At 46.1% G+C, this 12,882-nt stretch overlaps 1 protein-coding gene across 4 annotated transcripts in view; it reads left to right on the top strand.

Annotated features, from left to right (window-relative positions):
- Positions 1–12,882, top strand: part of IQSEC3 (IQ motif and Sec7 domain ArfGEF 3) — a 112,098-nt gene that overhangs the window by 16,116 nt on the left and 83,100 nt on the right. The window lies entirely within an intron of this gene.

Genomic DNA, 12,882 nt, shown 5'->3' with positions numbered 1-12,882 from the left:
GTTGAGCAGTGGGATGATGTGATCCACAATAGAAAACACAGCCTAGGAATTCAACGGCAGAGAAGGGAGAGCAGTTCAGCAGGGAGCCCCGGAGCGCGGAGCACACCCATTTGGTGTCCACTCATTTATCCAACCTTCCTTTCAACATCCATGTGCCTGATTTCTGCTGTGTGCTCGACATTGCTGTGCATTTGTTATCCACATGATACTGACGGGAAGATACTACAATCCCTACTTCACAGAGGCAGTAACTGAGGCTCAAAGAGGTTAAGGTGATCCACCCAAGGTCACTCAGCTAAAGTGACATCTTCAGGATTCATGTGTGAGCTTCTTACACCCTGGCATAGCTGTCCTCACTCTAAGAGGAGTCCCCTGTGGTGTGGGAAGTGCTTCCCCCAGGCAAAGTCTAATCTGGGACAGAGACCATTGTCCAGGAACAGAAAGGCTGGTGGCATCATGCCCATATGACAGTTGTTCATGTTGCTGCAGCTCTGAATTTGGCCCGTGGCCCACTCATCTCAGTGCCCAGCCTGGCAGGACTGGGCTTGATGACTGGCAGAGTACCACCGACGTGTAGCCACAAGATGAATGGTTTACAGGTCCCCATGGGACATCACATCCCTGCGTGGCCCATATGGTCAGGAGGGTTCATATAGTGGACAAAACATCCTTGTTCTCAGCTCTGCATGTGTGCATGTATGCACGCACATATGTGCACAGGCAGGGTTGTATGTGAGAATATGTATGTATGTATGCATTTACAAATCCAGGAGTGTGCGCACATGTGCAGGATGGTGTGTGCATAGGTTTGGGGAGTTTACTTAGGACCTATGTGCATTGTTATAAGAGCTCTGAATGAGTGCATGAAGTGAAGCATGCATGCATATGTGTGTCCACCAAGAGGTACGGGTGCATGTTTGTGTGTACACATCTTTGTGCACCCAAGCAGGTGTGTATGAATATGTTGAGCATCTGGGTTTAGCAGATTCACCAGAAGCAAACAGCTGTTTTTGTGGGTATGTGATTGGGGTACCTGAGCAGTCTATGCTAGAAGGTCAGTTGAAGCTCTGGAATTGGGGATTGGCTGGGTAGGTTTTGATGTTTCTGTCAAACTTCAAGAGTCTGACGGTGCTATGAAGGGTGAGATCAAGGCTCTTCCACTCACAGCCCAGAGGCCACCTCCTCTGCAGATGCCTGGGCTCAAGGGGTGCAGTGAGAATGGATGCCGAAAGCAGTGTGCAGCAAGAAAAGTCAGAGCTGTGGGTCCTCGGGAGGTCGTCAAACCTCCCTTAGCCTCAAAAGGCATTAACAATAATAATGACATCAATTATCATTAGTATAATATTTTTCCATGGGATTACTCTTAGGATGTTCAGAAATGTTTTTCAAATCAGAAACATGCATAAATGCAGTGTTGCTATTGGTCAGGATTTGCCTTCACCATTCCTGGAGAAACACTGCATGCCCACAGCTGACTAAGGGTGGGTTAGGAGTGCTGTGGAGGCATGCGGCCCTGGCGCTGTGAGGCAGGACTTGGTGCAGAGCAGCCTCAGAGCCCGGCAGAGGCCCAATGGCCTTGATCCGTCCTCTCAAGCTGGCTTGGCCTAGCTGCCAGGCACCCATCTGCCAGGTAATGCAGAGATCTCTTGTGAGGGAAGCTGGCAGGATGCAGCCACAGGCCCAGCTCTGCAATTCATGCTGTGCTGCCACGCCTGGCACTGGGAGCCCTCTTGGCTCCCTGCAAAGTCTGCTGGAGTTCAAAGAACTAGGCCTCAAGCTGGGCAACTAAATGGCTCTGGCATTTCTGACAGTGCCACCCTGCTGGGCAGGAAGAGAGAGAGTGGCATGGAGCTCGAGGACTGACAGGAAGCTCTCACTGTTCTGGGGCTGGGCTCAGTGGCGGGGTGAGCATGGCCTAAAAGGAAGCTAGGGCCTCCTGGCATGGTCAAGTTACAGCCTGGGTTTCCTGTTCTGAGTTAAGCTCCCCCAAGACTGCCAGGTAGATGCCGAGGCTGTGATATTGAGCAAATATCTTAGACTCTCTGAGCCTCCTCATCTGTAAAATGAGGATTAGTTCTAGAGATGTACTGCCTTGAGCGTGTGTTGGTACTGATGAGTAGATCTGTGTCTCCAGCATGTATTGTGCCTTTGCTTCCAGGCATGTGCGTGTTTCATATATGTGCACGCTTAATCCCCCATTTCTCTCCAGCACCCTTAGGAATCGGGATTTATTCACACATTCAGTCAACAAGCCATTTCTGCTCTAAGCCATGTGCCAGGCTATGTTCTGTACTGGATGTAGAGATGAATTGGTCACAGGCATGGCTCTGGAATACTCATTCTAGTATAGGAAGATATTACATGTATATAAACATCAGTGATACAGTGTGGAAAAAATAGATGTTGCATTCCACTAGCGTCTCAGGGGAGCTGCTGAAAGAGCTCAGAGGTGGGCACTTCTGGCCTAGGCGGGGCAGAGGCCAGCAGGGTTGGGGGTGAGCACAAAACAAGGGAAGGCTTTGTGGGAGAAATGTCTTTGGCACTGGACTCTGAAGGCTGGGCAGATTCTGGTTGTCTAGATTTCGGAGAAGCCTGGGATCACTGGCTGAGATGGCCATCACCTTTAGCCTGTTTCCTAATTGTAACATGGTGGTATGGATGCAGGTTTTGCTGTCCCTATAATACTGTCAGGCTTTGGAGTGTGCAGTAATCGGGTCTGGGACAGTGAGGGCATACTAATTGGACCAGGCTCAAATCTAAGCATTTTAGATCTGTTAGCTCATTTACTCATCACAATAAGTCTTTGAGATAGATGCTGTCAGTACCCTATTTTATGAGTAAGGGAACTGAGGCTCAGGCAAAGATATTAACAGGAAAATAGCAGATGGACTTTGAACTCCAGACAGCTCCTGCCTACCCCGTATCAGTGCACGACCTAGTACAAGCATTTGTGTGTGTGTGTGCCTGCTCTGTGCTAGGTATTGTACTAAGCACAACACAGGTATCTTGTTTGACCTTCACAACAACCTGAGGAGGTCATTTCTTGTATGACCTCACTTGTACAGTTCAGGAGACCGGGGCTGAAGAAGATCAGATAATCTGCCTGCAATTCCACAGCCATCTATTGGAAGGGCAAGGATGCCATGCAGATCTTCCCCCCAGCTCCTTAGATCTGGGAAGGCCTACTGGCTCTCCATCAAATTGTGCTCTCTCCTGTGGTTCGAGGAAGGGCCTCCATGAAATTCCTTCCCCAAAGTATTCTGTGGCTCCCTCTCAGCCATGTGCAGGTGTACTCCTAGGACCAGAGGCAAATCACCAACAACATGCTGTGGGAGCTACCTCAAAACTCAAAATAACAAAACAGATCTCTGTTTTCCTCAGAAATCTGTAGTTTTGGCAGAGCTTACTGGGGACAGCTTTTTTCTGTTCTGCATCATATCCGCTAGAGGGGCTTGGAGGCTGGAGGTTCATTATCAGGATGGTCATCGAGCGGCTGTCAAGCTGGGGCTGGCTGTTGGTTCCTTTCCATGCACGCCTCTCCATGGAGTCATTTGGGCTTCCTCCCAGCATGAAGGCTGATTTCCTCTCATCACCACGCAAAAAAAGTACTAGGAAAACCAGGGCAGAACACTTCTCTGAAAGTCAAGGGAGGGGAGTGTTTCAAACAGGAGATTTGGGCCAATGTATACTACAGAAAAGTAAAGTCAGTTAGATACTGAGAAGTTCTTAGATTTGTCAACTAGGAGATCACTAGGGACCTCCCTAGATTAAATTCTGCTAGGCCTCTGGGAGAAGAACCCAGATGACAGCAAGTTGGCAAGAGAACAAGGTGAAAGGAAGCTCACACAAGCAGACAACTTTTTGGAAGACTGACTGCAGAAGGAAAGAGAGTTGTAACCAGGGGAGCAGAGTTGTAGGGAATAATCATGGTTTTAGGACGAGAGATTTGAGCATGTTTATATGCTGAAGAAAAAGTGCCTATGAAAATAATGACATTGAAGACCAGTGGGGGAGGAAAGGGGGTAAAGATCGATGGGGCTTGGAGAGAAGGCAAACAGATCTTCCTTGAGATCAAAGGTATCAGAAGTAGGACACATTCATCACAGCTACCATGTATTAAGCCATGTTCTGTTGTAAGGGCTTTCGAAGTGTTTTAACTCATTTCATCCTTATACAGTCCTTTAAAGAAGTTCCATTGTATAAGTGCAGTTAGGTAGGATTCCTCAGGAAGGATTCCCGCAGGCTTCACTGAAAGGGCTACGGGGCAGGCCCTTGCAGGGAGGGGCAGGCGGCGCCTCTCGAAGCCGGCACGACTGGACACAGCAGAGCTGGCTTCCGTAGTTGCAGCAGGAGGGCTTCAGGTTAGAAGCATGTTTTCTCAACTGTTTCTTAAAAAAGGAAACTTTTTTTTTTTAATTAAACCTAACGGATATTCCTAAGACATAAAACTAACCAAATCAGAGCTTCGTTAGTTGAATGTAAGGTTCTATGCTCTGCCTTCTCCATTTTCCTCTTAACCTTAATATGGTCCCTGCGGCAGCCGGTGGGGCACTGGACCTCTTCGGAGTACAAGAGAAAAAACACTGGGTTACTGCAAGACCAAACTCAAACTCTTTTATGAACATCTGAAAGACGTACAGTGTGTTTTCAGGAAAAACCTCACTGAATAATAAAGGGGCAGGTCACTGTTTTCCTAGGACTCTGTTATCCTTCTTTTCCTTGATGGCAGAGGCATGGACTAGAAGAACTTCAAAGCTCCCACCAAAGGAAAGTGAGCAGAGAATCAAAGAGAAGCAAGTCCTGGAAAGCAGGAGGACCCCGTGGAGATTACATCCTCTGGCAGGCTTGGGGCAGAACACGGAACCTGGCTGGCCAACTGGGTCTGGATACCAACAGGCCAATGTTTTCTACAGCCTTTTGCCCCGGCTTCTGGAACAGCTGTAATTGCTTGCCTTATTAAGATCTTCCCAAAACTCTCTGTGGAAGACTGTGCAGTGGTAGATTGCACCAATGAGCAAAGGAAATCTACCTGTCCCTCCACAGCCCCCAGGCCTGGAGAAGAAAATAGGGACCAGAAAGAAGGAAGTTGAGATGGCGTCCTGGTGGGGCTCTGTTTGCAAGAGAATTGTGGTTGCTGAGCTTCTCAGTAGCAGAGACTAATAATATCAGTAATATTCATTATAAGGTTTTGCATTTGTGCAGCGTTTATTATGTTTTTCTCAAGGTAGTTTCATATTCAAGTCTTACTTGAATATGAATCCCCCACAGTTCAGTAAAATAAATAAGGCAGGTGTAGGAGCCTTGTTTACCATGACCTGACCCTCCCAAAGGTGAGCATAGAGTCGGGGCTGGGTCTGCATCTCTGGCCCAGAGCTGTTTCTATCACACCTTCTAGGGACTCTCAGCCCTTAGGCCCAGGCCCCAAATTTCCCCCATTCAGCCATCCCCACCCCCAATTTTCTCATTGTCCCAGTTTCTGGCCCCCTGGACTCCTTTGGCTCAGTGATGAACCATCTAGTCTCTGAAAATACAATCTAGCAGTTGAAAGGAAAGAAAAATATAGTGTCTTTTTCTGCTGCTTGGAAGGTGGTTAATCATTAGGTGGTCTGGGGGCAATGGGTGGCGGGAAATTAGAAAGGAAATTATTCTAAAGCCTCTTGATAAAGTAGCAAGAAATGAGAAGGAAGAGGAAAAGATTTTGGTCTTTTTTCTTTTTAAAAATCAGTTGGATTAAGCTAAAATTAGATACAATAAAATTCAGCCATTTTACATGTATAACCTGATGAGTTTTGAAACATTACACTTGTGTAACAACTATCTCAATCAAGATACAAACATTTTCATCACCCAGGTGACTCTTTGTTCCCTTTTACAGTTCATCCCTTCCTTCCTGCATTGCTGAAACTTACCTCTTTCTGTCAATATAGTTGTGCCTTTTCTAGAATATTATATAAGTGGAATCATACAATATGGAGTCTTTTGTGGACACCTTCCTTTATTTAATACAACATTTATCAAATTCATCCATGTTGGTTGATGTATCAGTAAGCTTGTTCCTTTTTATTTCTGAATAGTGTTACATTGAATGGACATACCACAATTTATCCATTTGCCAGTTAGTGGACATTTACAGTGTTTCTGGGTGGTTTTTTACATGCATGAATAGTTTCGTATCAGTATAACTTTTTGTTTATCCTGGGTAAATACCTAGGAATGCAATTGGAAGGGCATATGATAAATGTATGTTTAACTTTAGAAGAAACTGCAAGACTGTTTTCCAAAGTGTGGCACTATTTTGCCTTCCTTTCAGAGGTGTATGAGAGTTCCAGGTGCTCTGCACCCTTGTCAACACTTGGTTTTGTCAGACACAAATTTTATTCATTCTAGTGGGTGGGTGTGTAATAGTATCTCCTTGTGGTTTTAATTGGCAATTCCCTAATGACTAGTGATGTTGAACATCTTGTAATGTGCTTGTTTGTCCTTAGTATGTTTCCTTTGGAGAAGTGTCTGTTCAAATCTCTTGTACATTTTCCTATCCGGTTGTTTGTCTTTTTATTATTGAGTTGTAGCAGTTCTTCAAAGAGAAAAATTTATGTACTTTTTTCATTTTGATGAAGTCTAACTTAGCAATTTTTTTGTTTCACAGTTTGTGCTTTCTGGTCCTAAGAAATCTTTGCATATCCTAAAGCCACATATTATCTTCTATGTTTTCTTTGAGACGAGTTATGGTTTTACCTGTTATTTTAAGTCTATGATCTATTTTTTTAATTTTTATGTATGGTATAAGGCGTGGATTGAAGTCTATTTTTTTGCCTCTGGATATCCAGTTGTTTCAGCACTATCTGTTAAAAAGTTTATCATTCCTTGTTGAATGACCTTGGTACTTTTACCAAGGGTCAATTTGTGTATATGTATGGATCTATTTCTGGCTTCTCTTTTTGTTCAGTCAATCTGTATGTCTATTCTTATGCCACCACTGCACTGTCTTAATTATGGTAGCTTCATTTGCAGTCTTGAAACCACCCAGTGAAGTCCTACAACTTGTTCTTGTTTTTCAAAGTTGTTTTGGCTATCCCCTCCTCCTCCTCACCCCAGGAATCAGAGATTTCTGAAAAATTAAGGGTTTCTTTTCCTCCTATTTATTAAGTTTAAATAGAAAAGGCTCTTTGGAGGAGGTGAGAAAGTTAAGAGAAAGTGGAAAAAAAGAAATCCAGTCTTCAGGCTCCACCAGCAGTAGTGATGGTGGTACCAAGATGGGTGGGGATGGGGCAGGTGACCAGAAGCAATTTTATGATTTCTCCCTTCTCCTGGAGCTCAAGGCAGCTCGTTTAGAGAGGTTCCCTGGCTGTTTCCTTCTGAAGGCTGGGGATTCAGTCTGCTGTCCTCAGCCTGGTGAAGGGAGGGGGATCCTCCTTCACAGTTGCCCCCTGGGGCTTCCGGCTTGGCCTCCTTTATTCTCCTGCTGGGAGTCCCCCCTGCTCAAGCCCTCTCCTGCTTCTCCCACTGTGGTACTGCACTCTTCATCAGTTCTTCTAAACCACTCAACTATTTTTATGGCCATGCAGTGGAATCCTGAGTCTGAAACTAAATATAGATGTGGGAAGTTATAGCACACAGCCTCCCGTAATCCTGTGAGCTTGGCTCTGGCTGTGGCTTTCCTCAGCTCCTTGCTGCACTTGATGCTCCTTCCCCATCTGGCCAGCTGGCCCTGGCTGTTGCTCCTCTGGCAGCGCTACTCCCTCATCTTCCTGGTTCTTTAAGAAACAGGGAGGCCCGGCGCAGTGGTTCATGCCTGTAATCCCAGCACTTTGGGAGGCCAAGGCAGATGGATCACTGGAGCCCAGGAGTTTGAGACCAGCCTGGGCAGCATGATGAAACCCTGTCTCTACAAAAAAGTCAAAAAGAAATTATCTGGGTGTGGTGGCACATGCCTGTGGTCCCAACTGCTTGGGAGGAGTGCTTGAGCCTGGGAGGTTGGAGGTTGGAGGTTGCAGTGAGCTGAGATCGTGCCACTGCACTCCAGGCTGGGCAATGGAGTGAGACTCTGTCTCAAAAAAACAAGAAAGAAAGAAAAGAAAAGAAAGAAACAGGGTTCTTTCCTGACTGACCCCTAGCTTCCCCTCTTCCTTCAGGTCTACGCTGCCTCCCGTGCAGACCGTTGACTCCCATCTTCAAGGAACACAGCCTCCTGCCCTGCTCCAGTCTCATTCCCAGAGTGCTGCAAGCTCCTGCCCAGCCCAGCCTCACAGCACGACTAGGGATCCCCAGCACATAAAAACCTCATTCTGGGCCCACAGACAACCTCATGTTTAGGTTTTACCACATCCATCCAACAGCCCAGCTGCCCCATCAGAACTCATCAATATGGGGGATTTGGGATTGCTGAAGCCACAGGGGACTGAACTCTGCTTCAAGCCACTGGCCCTGGAAAAAGTCTTTGGCTGGGATTCTGTACGCTTCCCTCAAGAAGGCTTCCCTCAAGGAACATGACCCAGTCTCAGTTCTTGGCTTTTGGAAGAGAAAAAGCCAGAGACCGAGAATGGCCATGTTCCTTTTTCATAGGGTCCTTCCATTGCCAGCTTCCTTCGGCCCCTCCAGCCGCAGAACACGCAGGGCACAGCCTTGGGCTGTGGTTCCCACGACTAGAATGTGATTGGTACCCCCAGACTTGTGCGTCACAGGGGCTCTGAGAATGCCCCTCCCAGGCTCGTGCTGTGAGGTAGATCGGGGGCTGTATGGTTCCAAAGGCCTGAGGCACTTGAATGGCCCCCCTGCTGCCCCCACCCCAAGTGTGGTGATTGCACTCGGGCCTACGGGGACCTCCCTCGTTTCTTTACTTCTCCAGCAGTGATGGGGAGCAGCCGAGATCTGGGTCCTGGGCCCTCTCCCTAAAGGCTCTGCATCTCAGGGATTTGCTCGACCTGCTGGGACCTTGTCTCACTCTGCACTAGGCCTCAGTTTCCACCACAATGAAATAGGGATGCAGAGATGCTGCATGCCACCATCTGCCCTGGTGTGACGAATCAGGTACAGAGAGCTGAGCGTGTTGAGTGTGGAGCCCCTGGGAAGCAGGTTCTGAGAACAGCTGGTTCCTGCTTTATTGAGGAGACATTTTCTGCCTCTTGGTGCTCACAAAATGCAGCACTGGTTGATTTCAAGAATGCAAGAAGCATTATCTGAGGAAGAAATACTTCCTTTCTTTCTGTCATTTGCACAGATGAAATAAAAGGGCTGGGTCAGGAAGGTGAATGAATAAAAGGCGCTTTTGTGTGGCCTTTGCCTTTATAATGTGCCTTGCCATTCGCTAAAAGCCCTGCAAGATGCAGGAGCTACTATTATCCTAGCTTTACTGGCAAGAAAACTGAGGCTTTGAGAGATAAGGACTTAAATGAATGCACACAGGGATTGTGATCCACTTGTGGAGAACTAGTGCACCTGGCATGGACCCCACAAAGCTTCACTGGGGTGTGAGGGTGGTGGCAGGACCTCAAGCCAGCCCTCCTGAGGTGAGAAAGCCTTACTCTGGGGTCTGTGGACAGAAGCAGGTTGTGCCCACGGTCCCCTGCCTCCCAGGTGGACACATTCTGATGGGACATCCTGGAAACAACCTCAGGTTGGTGCCACCAAGAGATCCCGTCCCTTACCTCCTGTCCCCTGCTCACCTTGCCAGCCCCTGGTGTCCAGTGTCCGTCTGCTATGGTGGCAGTGTTCCAGGGAGGGTGGGGAGAGAGCAAGGCAGAGAGAGAGCGGAAGGCTATGGCCTGAAGACTAAGGATTCAGGAAGAAGCTTGGAGGCAGCGTCCGAGGATGACCTAGGCAATGATCCCTCTGCCCACAGTCTCAGTGTGGCTCCTTTCCAGCTACAACCAAACAGGAGCTTGGGCCTTTCTTGACGTGAATGTTCTCTGCTATGGTTTGAATGTTTGTCCCCTCCAAACTCATGTGGAAATTCGGTCCCAGAGCTGGAGGTGGGGCCTGACTCGAGGTATCTGGGCCATGGGAGTGGCTTCCTCGTGAATAGATTAACACCCTCTGTGTTGATTTCTGACATCTTCCAGCTCTTACCTAGGTTCATATTCAGTTTTAATGGATTTACAGTAATATCACACATGGGAATTTATATTTAACATTGTCAGTCAACATTTTACCCTAAGCGTTGCTTTCCCTTTTCCTTTCCTACCTCCGTGTTTTTTCCCTGCCCTCATCTGCTGAGGTAGCCAATGTTAATAGTTGAGTTGGCATTCATATATAAATAGAGTACACATGCAAAGAATTTGCATTTGGTGAGAGGAGTCATTTTTTATTTTATAAAATTGGGATCACTCTTTATATATTTCTCTGCAACTTGCTTTTCTCATTTAACAATATGTTGTAGAAATCCATCAGACTGAGAGCTAGACTGCTAACTAGTTCTTTTTGAATAGGTGGCGTAATTCCATGGTATGGTTGAAGGTATTACAGCTTATTCAACCATTTCCTGACTGACGAGGACTTGGGCTGTTTGCATTTCCCCCCTCCACCACCACACTAAAAACAATGCTTCTGTTGAAGAAAAAAGTCAAACTCTGTAAAATATTTGAAGAGATCTATTCTGAGCCAAATGTGAGTGACCGTGGCCTGAGGCACAGCCTTAAGAGGCGCTAGGAACATGTACCCAAGGTGGTTGGGCTGCAGCTTTGTTTTATACGTTTTAAGGGGACATGAGACATCAGTGACTTATGTAAGTAAGAAAGTGAGACTGAACCGAGGTGTACACTGGTTCAATCTGGAAAGGTGGGACAATTTGAAATATGGTGGTCACAGGTGGATTTAAAGATTTTCTGATTGACAATTGGTTGAAAGAGTCGTTATTATCAAAAGCCGTGGAATCAGTAGAAGGGAGTGTCTGGGTTAAAATGAGACGGTGTAAAGACCAAGGTCCTTATTATGCAGATGAAGCCTCCAGGTACAGGCTTCAGAGAGAATAGATTGTAAGTTTTTCTTATCAGACTTAAAAAGGTGAGAGACTCTTAACTGATTTTCTCCTGGATCAGGGAAAAGACCTGAAACAGGAAGAGGATTCTCTACAGAACGTAGATTTTCCCCACAAGAGACAGTTTCCAGGGCCATTTCTGAGACATATTTGCAGGGCCAGTATATATAAAAGAAATGTATTTTGCTGTAAGATAGTTCAGTTTCTTTCAGGGCCTGCTACCTGTCATGTGAGGCGATACTAGAGTCAGGTTGGAATTTGCTACAAATTTGTCTTATTGCTACAAAGAGTCTGTTTTTTCAGTCTCAAGAGCTCTGTTAAGACTGTTTTAATGTTTTCTGTTAAGTGTTAATGCTGGTCAGCTGTGCCTGAATTCCTAAGGGAGGAGGGGATAAGGAGGCATGTCCTACCCCTACTTCCCATCATGGCCTGAACTAGGTTTCTTTGGAATGCCCTTGGCTGAGAAGAGGGTCCATTCAGTCAACTGGGGGGCTTAGAATTTTATTTTTGGTTTACATTTCCATAAACACTTCATAATTCACATCTACACAGATAATGGGTCAGGGCACCCCTCTCTCCACATCCTCACCAGCACTCATAGTTAGCAGTCTTTTTAATGGGTACCAACCAGTCTGATGGATGAGAAATGGCATCTCAGCGTGACTTTAATTTGCATTTTCCTATTTACTAGTAAGCATCTTTCCATTGGCTATGAATTTGTTCTTAATTTGAGTTTGTGAGGCAGAATAGCATAGATGTAAAGTGCATTTGTTGGCTCTTTAGGGTTCTCGTTCTGTCAATGAAGAGAACGTTGGCTGTTTTATCTGCTGGGTTTGTCTTTGCACTATGAATGTGCTGGAGCTCAGTGCAGAGTATTAACTTGCCTTCTGTCATACATTTTGCACATATATTTTCCTAGTCTATCGTTTGTCTTTTGACTTGTTAGGGTATTTGTTTTCATACAGATTTTTTTTCTTCATTTCATGTAGTCAGACATGTTTATCTTTTTTTAATGGCTTTTCAGTTTCCCATTTTGTTTTTGAAATCTCCTCAACACATAAGCTATATTCCTAAGCTTCCTTCTGATTTTTTCCTTTTGATTTCTCTCATTTAAACATATAGCCTTTCTGGAATTTATTTTTTGTCAAATTAAGGTTGGCTCAGACAGGTGTGATGGCTCATGCCTGTAATCCCAGTGCTTTAGAAGGCCAAGACGGGAGGATTGCCTGAGGCCAGGAGTTCGAGACCAGGCTGGGCAACATAGTGGGATCTCTGCCTCTGTGAAATGTTTTAAAATTAGCTGAGCCTGGTGGCACATGCCTGTAGCTGAGACAGGAGGATTGCTTGAGCCCAGAAGGCCAAGGTTACAGTGAGCTATGATCACACCGCTGCACTCCAGCCTGGGCAACAGAGCAAAGCGCTGTCTCTAAAAAAACAAACAAACCAACAAAAATTAAGATAGGCTCCAGCGTTCTTTCTTCCATGCAGATAGCTAAATTCAGCATTTCCTGTCTACACTCTCACACCCTGTGGGCCCCCAGCAGGTGCCTGGGAGGTGGCTACCAAATTCAGGGCTAGGAGGTCTGGGAAGTGGTGCAGATGCCCTTTCCCCCAGCCATGGAGATATTCTACTTTTGTTGTTTTACAAAATAGGCTTCCAGTAAAGATTTGGTTTGGACAAAGTGTTCTGAAGCTGAAGGAATTCTGAAAATCCCTTTCGGATGATCTCTGGGGGCCCTTCCAGGTTTGACGTTCTCTGACTCAGTAATGCCCAGGACGGCAACTGCTTATTGAGGAAGAGAAGGCAATGGGTCAGTGTATCTTTATCCAAAAGTAATTTCAATATTGAATCCCAGGTTGGCTCAAAGAGGATATTGGAATCACAGCATTTTAGAGGTGGAAGGGACCTT

The sequence above is a fragment of the Symphalangus syndactylus genome, chromosome 5 (assembly GCF_028878055.3).
Source record: "Symphalangus syndactylus isolate Jambi chromosome 5, NHGRI_mSymSyn1-v2.1_pri, whole genome shotgun sequence".
Classification (NCBI taxonomy): domain Eukaryota; kingdom Metazoa; phylum Chordata; class Mammalia; order Primates; family Hylobatidae; genus Symphalangus; species Symphalangus syndactylus.
The sequence above is the reverse complement of the archived record's forward strand: the minus strand, read 5'-3'. Positions and strand labels throughout refer to the sequence as shown.